Below are 8623 nucleotides of genomic sequence, written 5' to 3'. Positions count from 1 at the left end.
GTACAACCAAGATGGGAGTTAGCCACCAAGATGGTAAAAGATATATATGAGCAATCCCTGAGGAATCTTCGACCTAGTCTCATTGGAGCAGAGGTAAAATCTGAATTGAAAACCCATGAAGGTAAAATGATGATCAGATTTCACACTTTTTTTATTTTGATCAAAGATATAGAGCATGTTGTAAATGATGCTACAAACATGTGGAAAAACATCTATCATCTACATAAGCCCAGTGTAGACCCAGTAGAAATAAAGGATGATGACAGTAGCAGCAGCAGAGATGAATCAGATAGCGCTCCATCCATCACAGTTACACCAGGAGAGTTGCATGCAATGATGGAAGAGAAAGAGGAAGAAGACAAAGAGGAAGAAGCTGAAGAGGAAGATAAGGAGGATGATCCGGTAAAAATTGCCGCAACAGTTATTGCATCCCTTCCTCACTCCCCAGCTAAACCTGTGACATCATCAAGGTTGGAGTCAGCCTCAGTAGGTTCATCTACACCAGATTTACCATCTACAACTGCCATATCTCAGCTCCAGGTATCATCAGTGGAAGTGACTACCACTTCATCTATCGAGCTGCATCCCTCTTCGTCTACCAAGCTACACCCCTCTTCATCTACCGAGTTGGCCTCCTCGACTCCATCATCATCAGTTGGTATTGCTGTGAGTTCTCCAATTTTGACTACTCCAATTTGTTCTACAATTTTGTTGCCATCTACTTCAGGCACAGTGAGCTTAGATACTATATTACCGAGTGTATCACCATTTTTGGCCAGTACTCAAATTTTTGACCCTGTACATACTCCTATTGGCACTCAAACCTCAAGCATCCCAGTTTTTACTGCTAGTCCTTCTATCTCTACTGTTGTGTCTATTCCAAAGGTCAAACCAGTCATCTTAGAAGTCAAACAAAAGCAACCATTAAGACTTATGATCACTGGAAAGGAAATTCCTGAAGACATTGACTTGGACACAGAGATAGTAATTCCAAAGATTGACTTTGATAATGCTACCATTGAAGAAATGAGGTATGCTAGTCAACTTATTGAGAAAAAGGCTACTCAGATGCAGTTAAGATCGGAAAGGGATAAGGAATACAAGATAATTGAGGATGCTCGGAACATAATTACTGAGGCTATAGGTGTTGATGTTGATACTTCTCAACAAATTTTGATTCAATTGAAAGAAGCAGTTAATAAATTCAATGAAGATGCCTCCGGACAAGAAAAGCTGATTGAGCGTGCAACAAAGAAATTTGATAATAAGGTGTTGGGGCACATTGCCCAGAACATTGCAATAAATCAAGTTGCATTAACCTCAGTTTTGGCAGATATGGAAAATTCTTTTAATAATGTAACATCTCTTTTTGCTAAGCTTTGTGATGTTACCGAGTACACTAAGGGAATAAGAGAGAAACTAAATAAAATTGATGAGGATCTGAAGGTGAGCGCACAAAACTTGAAGCTTGACCCCAGTTCAAGCTCATCTCATCACCTCAGGATCAAATTTTTGTCAGAGAAGCAGGCAGAGCTATTGATAGAAGAGGCAAGGATCCGATCTACATTGATAGATATCCAAAACATGATCCTTCCCATCATGGATTCAATGCAGAAGCACATTGCACATTCAAAGACATTAATCCATGATAATAACTTCTCCATTGCAGATCATGTGATTGAACTTTCGGCTGAAATTCAAGTAGCTCTTTCCACCTGCAAAATTTTGCAAGAGAATTGGGAAAAGACTCTCCAGCTTATTCTTCAGGTACATTCAGAGTTCATCTCTCATTTTGGTGTTTCTATATAAGTATATATATTCTTTTATTCTTTGGCATTATTGTCAAAAAGGGGGAGATTATTGTTGGATATGTATACTATGGGTGAATAAGTGTTTTCGGAGAAATTGTACAAAGGAAGAGATATACAGCTCATGTAAATACTGTATGTACATTCTATGGGGGTGTTGTATATAACGAAGCTATGTATATTCAGAATCAATCATCAGCATGTCAGATAAATTTTGTCTCATAAGTGTTTTTGTCACTAATGCCAAAGGGGGAGATTGTTGGCATTATGATACATTTTTGTCATTAGTTACAACACTTATTGGATTCTGAATGCTTACCAAGCTCTCATTGGACATTCCTTTGTAAGCCAAGCTTTACCTAGTTCTCAGTGTTTACCGAGTGATCGAGGTGAACAAAGAAGTTAGTGTTTACCGAGTGATCGAGGTGAACAAAGCAACCAGTGTTTACTGAGTGTTCAAGGTAAAGAAAAGAATCAGTTTTGACTGAGTGAAGATGTACTTAGTATTGACCGAGAACTTCATGATAATCGAGCTCCTGAGGTTATCAAGGAAATTAATTTTACTGAGCTCAGACGGTTATCAAGGAAACTAACTATCACCGAGTCACAAGGTTCTATCGAGTGTTTCCTTTGATCACCGAGCTACAGTTCAGATAGAAGTGTTCACCGAGTGACATCTCTTCTACCGAGTCTCCAGTGGTTACCGAGTTCAGAACTACTCGAAGTGTTTAGTATGGACCGTGCCTTCACTTCTACCGAGTGCATGACGATGCCGAATAACGCAGTTGCCGTCGAGTATCAGAAGGACACCGAGTCAGTTCAGTGAACTCGAGTTTTTTTACCTTGGGCCGACTTTGTATAGAGATTTGCACTTATTGTTTTGGCCGACCTTGCATGTATTGTTTATTTGGATGGTATATATATGCAATGTATTGTATCATTCAAATGTAATGGGAATAGTAATTGTAATGAATGAAACTACGAAAGTGTGAAAGAAATACATGCGTGCGAAAGTATGTGTGCTGAGTTGTGAAGGTATTCAGCAAGGTCAAGTTTTGGAGCAGAAAAGTTTTATCTATCACATCAAGGTGAATCAGAGCATAGCGGATCTTATCAGCAATCAGTTGTAATCAGATCCACTATTTCATTCTAATAGGTGAATCAATTTTTGTAAATCCTTTAACAAGGTAGACTTAACAGTCTTTTGTAAATCTCCTAACAGAGTGCATACTTTATTGTATGTTTGTAAATCCTCTAACAAGGTGGATCTAGCAATCCTTTGTGCTCCTAATAGGGCAGATCACTAGAAGTGGTCATTGTAAGCCTTAACCGGCCAACTTCATACTGCAGTAACGAAGCTTTGTGGGTTTCATCCCCACCCCAGTTTTACTTTCTATTTGGAAGGTTTTTGGGTCACCAAATCTGTGTGTTCAAGTGTTGCAAATGATTTTGTTTCATGCTTACAGTAGGTTACTTTGATGAATGGTGAATATATCAGTATGCAGTTTTATTGTTTGAAATTTTAGAAGTTACTGATTCACCCCTCCCCTCTCAGTAACTTGTCATATCTTGAATATTTCCAACACATATTGTTGTTATCATTAGTTCTTTCAAATCCTATTTGCACTAGATACTTGTGAAGTCTCTCATACCAAGCTCTAGGGGCTTGCTTTAATCCATATAGAGCCTTATGTAATTTGCATACCTTATTTTTATTCTTTTCATCAACAAAACCTTCTAGTTGCTCTATGTAGACTTCCTCTTCAAGTATACCATTCAGAAATGCAGACTTTACATCCATCTGAAAGACTTTAAATCTTTTGAAAGCTGCACATGCCAGTAAGGTCCTTACTCCTTCCATTCTTGTAATTGGAGAAAAAGTTTCTCCATAGTCTAGTCCTTCTTCTTGTGCATACCCTTTACAAACTAGTCTTTCCTTGTTCCTTGTGATTTCACCATTCTCATCTAACTTTTTTCTAAACACCCACTTGGTTCCAATTACATTCTTGTCAACTGGTCTTGAGACTAAGGTCCATGTCTTATTTTTCTCAATTTGTTCTATTTCTTCTTTCATAGCATTATACCAGCCATCATTTGTTATGGCTTCACTTACTATTTTTGGTTCCATTTTGCTGAGCAGACATGTTTCACTTTTGAGTCTATTCCTTGTCATTGGTCCCGCCTCTTTGTTTCCAATAATTTGATATGCAGGATGATTTCTTCTTACATTCTTTGCCAATACTGGTTCTTTCCTTGTTTGCATATTGTCTCTTTCACAATCTAAATCTTCATGTATATTTTCATCAGATATTTCTTCATTTCCTTCATGTTGATAGTTCTCAGAATCTGAATGAACATTTTTTGTATTCTGCAGCTTGGCTTTTGAATGTGTCTACTATTCGGCATTCACTGTCTGTGACTCGACAGGTGCTAGATTTTGTTGCTAATTGTTATTCTAAGTTGCAACTTCACCATTACTAGGTATACCTTCATAAAAGTATACAAAGGTCTTTTATTCTTTTTCTTTCTTGGTATTCTCAACACTTTGAAATTTTATAAGCTCATCAAACTTCACATTTTTTCTTTCTACTACTTTGTTAGTGTTAACATTCAAGCACTTATAAGCTTTTCTTCTAGTAGAATAACCAAGAAATGTGCCTTCCTCACTCTTTGCATCAAACTTTTCATTTCTAGACTCTTTATATATAGCATTTGCATCCAAATATTTTGAAATGTTTTACATTATGAGAATGCCCATACAATAATTCAAAAGGTGTTGCATTTGTACCTTTCTTGACATGAACTCTGTTGAGTGTGTAGATTGTAGTACTTATAGCTTCTCTCCAGTACTTGAGTGCAACATTTTTCTCCATCAATAAGGTTCTGGCATATTCAATAACTGCTCTATTCCTTCTCTCTACTATACCATTATGAGGTGGAGTCTTGGGTGCTGATGTCTGCCTCTTGATTCCTCTTTCATTGCAGAACTCTTCAAATTCTCTTGATGTGAATTCACCTCCTCTATTAGATCTGAGAGATTTTAGGCTCTTTCCAGTCTCTTTCTCAACTCTTGCTAGGTACCATTTGAACATTTGGAATGCATCTAATTTTAGTTTCAGGAACACAACTATCATCATCCTTGAATAGTCATCTACAAATAGCATTATGTATCTATCACCTTTATAAATTTGTACTTCAATAGGACCACACAAGTCAATATGAACTAGCTCTAATACTTCATTAAAAGTATAAGTCTTTCTTTTGAAAGTTGACTTGGTCATCTTCCCTAGTTGGCATTGTTTGCACATGGTGTTATCAGGTTTTTTAAAACTTTGGTAGACTTCTAACTTTCTTCATTTTACTGATACTTATGAGATTGTCAAAATTTACATGACATAGCCTCTTGTGCCATAACCATACATTATTAGTTTGAACAATGAGACAAGAAGCATCTTCCATGTCAAGGTAAAACAAATTACTCTTAGTCTAATCACCTTCTCCTATTAGACTTCCTTGAGAATCATAGATCTTAGCAACTCCTTTTTTGAATTCAACCTTACATCCTATGTTGCCTAACTGTGAGACACTTAACAAGTTATAATTTAGGCCTTCAACGTAGTATGCATTATCACATGATATCTTTTCAGTAAGCTTGATACTACCTTTCCCTTTGATCTAACATGGTACATTATTACCAAATCTAACACTATTTCCTTCATATTGAGTAAAGAAAATAAACTTACTTTTATCTCCAGTCATGTGATGAGAGTATCCACTATCTATGATCCATCTATCATTCCTGTTCATGTAGGTTACCAGGGCAGTTGCTTCATCTTCATCTGATTCAGTTTTCATAGCCACATAGACTATTTCATCATCATTCTTGTCAGAGTCTTCTTCAACAATGTAGCATCTTTTTCCTTTACCTCTGTAGTCCTTGTTGTCCTCTTCTTGAAGTTTCCTCCATCCTTGTAATTTTTCTTTTCTGTGCATCTAGCTACAATGTGACCAACTTTATTACAATTGAAACAAATGATTGGTAGCTTACCTTTGAATTTGCCTCTTCCTCTATGAAATCTTTTTGCTAGTAATGCCTCTAATTGGTCCACATCATCTTAATTAGTGTTGCTGTCACTGGATACATACTTTCCTTTTCCACTCTTTTTCTTTGTTTGCATCTCCTCATTTTCTTTTAATGTCATCTCGGCTTTGAATGCAGATTCAAAGTTTTTTGGCTTGTAGTTATCAAAGTTGGATAGCTCAAAGGTAGTGAGTCTTCCAATTATTCCTTCAAATGACAATGCTTTGCCTGGTACACACCTTAGCTCTTGGATGGCTGATACTCTTATAGCATAGATGGGAAGCAAAGTTCTCAAGTATTTTCTACATACTGTTTCTTCTACTAACTATCCTCCTAGGATTCTTATGGCACTTACTACTTCCTTTATCCTTGCACCATATTGAGTAGCATTTTCTCCTTCTTCCATTTTTATGTCGTCAAACTTTCCTCTTAGGCTCTCTCTTTTGGCTCTCTTGACATTATTATCTCCTCCATTGATTCTTGATAATGTTTCCCACATTTGATGTGTAGTATCACATCCTTTTATGTCATTGTACTCAGCATAGCTTAGTGCTGAAGCAATATCTAACATTGCTTGATTGTGCTCCTTCTTCTTGCTCATGTCATTTGCAGTGAGAGGTCCTGCAAGGTCTACATGATTGACTGTGATTGAGGTCTGTGCATAGTCACCTATTGATCTGAGGTGTAGCTTCATCAGACTTTTCCATGCAACAAAGTTGTCTTTGTTTAGCTTGGGAACTTCTCTTTTGGACATCTTGATCTTTCTACTGCTAGTACCTTGAAATAAATCAGTAGTGAGCTCTAATACCAATTGTTAGAATTTTTTTAGAATAACTAAGAGGGGGGGGGGTTGAATCAGTTGTCAAAGGTCTGATGATGTCCAATTAAACTTTTTCTTCTAATCCTTAATGGCACAAAACTAAAATTATCAATGCATGCAATTAAACATTAAACAATCATGAAAAGTAAACATGCATCACACCATAACACTAAGGATTTTGATGACCCAAAAACCCTCCAAGAATAAGAAGGTAAAACTAGGGTGGGGATGATACCCACTAAATAACTGCGCAATTGATTTCAACCACTTCTGACGGCCTACCCTGTTAAAGGCTACAACACATTGCTAAATGTGACCCTGTTAAAGGATTTCTAAACCTTTTTAGGAGTGTTCCCTATTAAAGGACTTAAGAACATTCAACTTGGAATGTCACCCTATTAAAGGATTTACATAGAGTTGTTAGGCTCACCCAAGTCCATGGGATTTATAGTCACCTTCTCAAAAGAATCTTTCATCCCTCTCTAAGGATCTCCTATCCTCCTCCTAAGGATCTCTTATCCTTCTCCTAAGGATCTCTTTATCCTTCTCTTGAGGATCTCTTTATCCTTCTCTTGGGGATCTCTTTATCCTTTTCCTGAGGCTTATCGACATAGCTATTAAGCTAACCTAGCAATGTAGGGTTTCAATGTCTAATACAATGGTAAGAAAGTATTAGAAGGGTTTTGACCTAATATAGATTGCAACTTAACCCTTGCAGATTTTAGATCACTCTTCAGTCCTTTTCTTTGCTTGGATTTCCTCCCTTGCAGTGTTGACAGGTTGTTCACCCTTCAAGATCTGTCTCCTTGAGTTCTTCTACTCATTATGCCAATGCACTCCATGATCATTTGATCAACTCAGAGTCTTGATGCTCTGTTCTTTACTCCTCTTGGCTTCTTTTCATGACCATACTTTATGACCAACTCCCTCTCATGCATTCACATTTTATCTCTGATCTATAACTCCTTATAAAGAAGTTCTATTCTTCATTTCCCACTCAAATATTAATTTGATCTTCAGAAAATGGTATTTTTTTTCATCCAAATTATTTCTTCTAGAAACTTTATGATAAATCCATTAGCATTCGCCTTGAATTGGTTTGCATGGTTTACATAAAATTCTGTGACATCTACTCATCATCCTTATCATCCAACTAATTCACAAAATTTGATGTAACAAACTTATCGCTATTGATCTGGCGAATCTTTGACTTAACAAATAATGCATCAACTCGACATCATTGATTTACTGATGCTCAACTCCTTCTATGTTACTCGGCTTCTACTATTATTTTACTGGCACTCGACACCTATAGCATTTTTGCTTTGCTCAGCACTTGAATATCACTCCACTCTTCTATCTTGCTTGGCACCTGAAGTCACTCGGCACTTGATCTTCACTCGACACCTGAAGTCACTTGGCACTTAATCTTTACTTAGCACCTAAAGGCTACTTGGCATCTGAAGATCACTTGGCACACACTAAACTTGCTCAGCTTCAACTAAGAATCTGTTTGGCTCTTACTAGCTTGCTCGACTCTCTCCAATGAACTTAGTTAAGCTTTACAAATGACTTAGTTAAACATTACATCTTTGATATGTCTTAGTGTGTCCAACCTCTTAGAGTATGTCATCAATACACTATTTCATCAATGGCTTAGTTGATCCTTATACTTCATTACAATATCATAACTTCAACCTTTCTCTAGGTGCTCTAGTTATATCTTATTGATTGCCACCTCCTTAAATCAACCAATTGATAGTATTTGGATCACTTAAGCAATTGTCATTCCTACAAGTAGCAAGTTTGACATCAATGACAAAACAATGATTGAAACATTCTTTACCAGTTCCATTATTCTTCATTCATGATCATTTCAATCATTTCCAACACTCAAATCTCCTATAAATGCTT

Source organism: Cupressus sempervirens, chromosome 1 (assembly GCF_028749045.1).
Source record: "Cupressus sempervirens isolate cs-2001-9-10 chromosome 1, ASM2874904v1, whole genome shotgun sequence".
Classification (NCBI taxonomy): Eukaryota; Viridiplantae; Streptophyta; class Pinopsida; order Cupressales; family Cupressaceae; genus Cupressus; species Cupressus sempervirens.
This window is presented reverse-complemented; position numbering follows the sequence as displayed.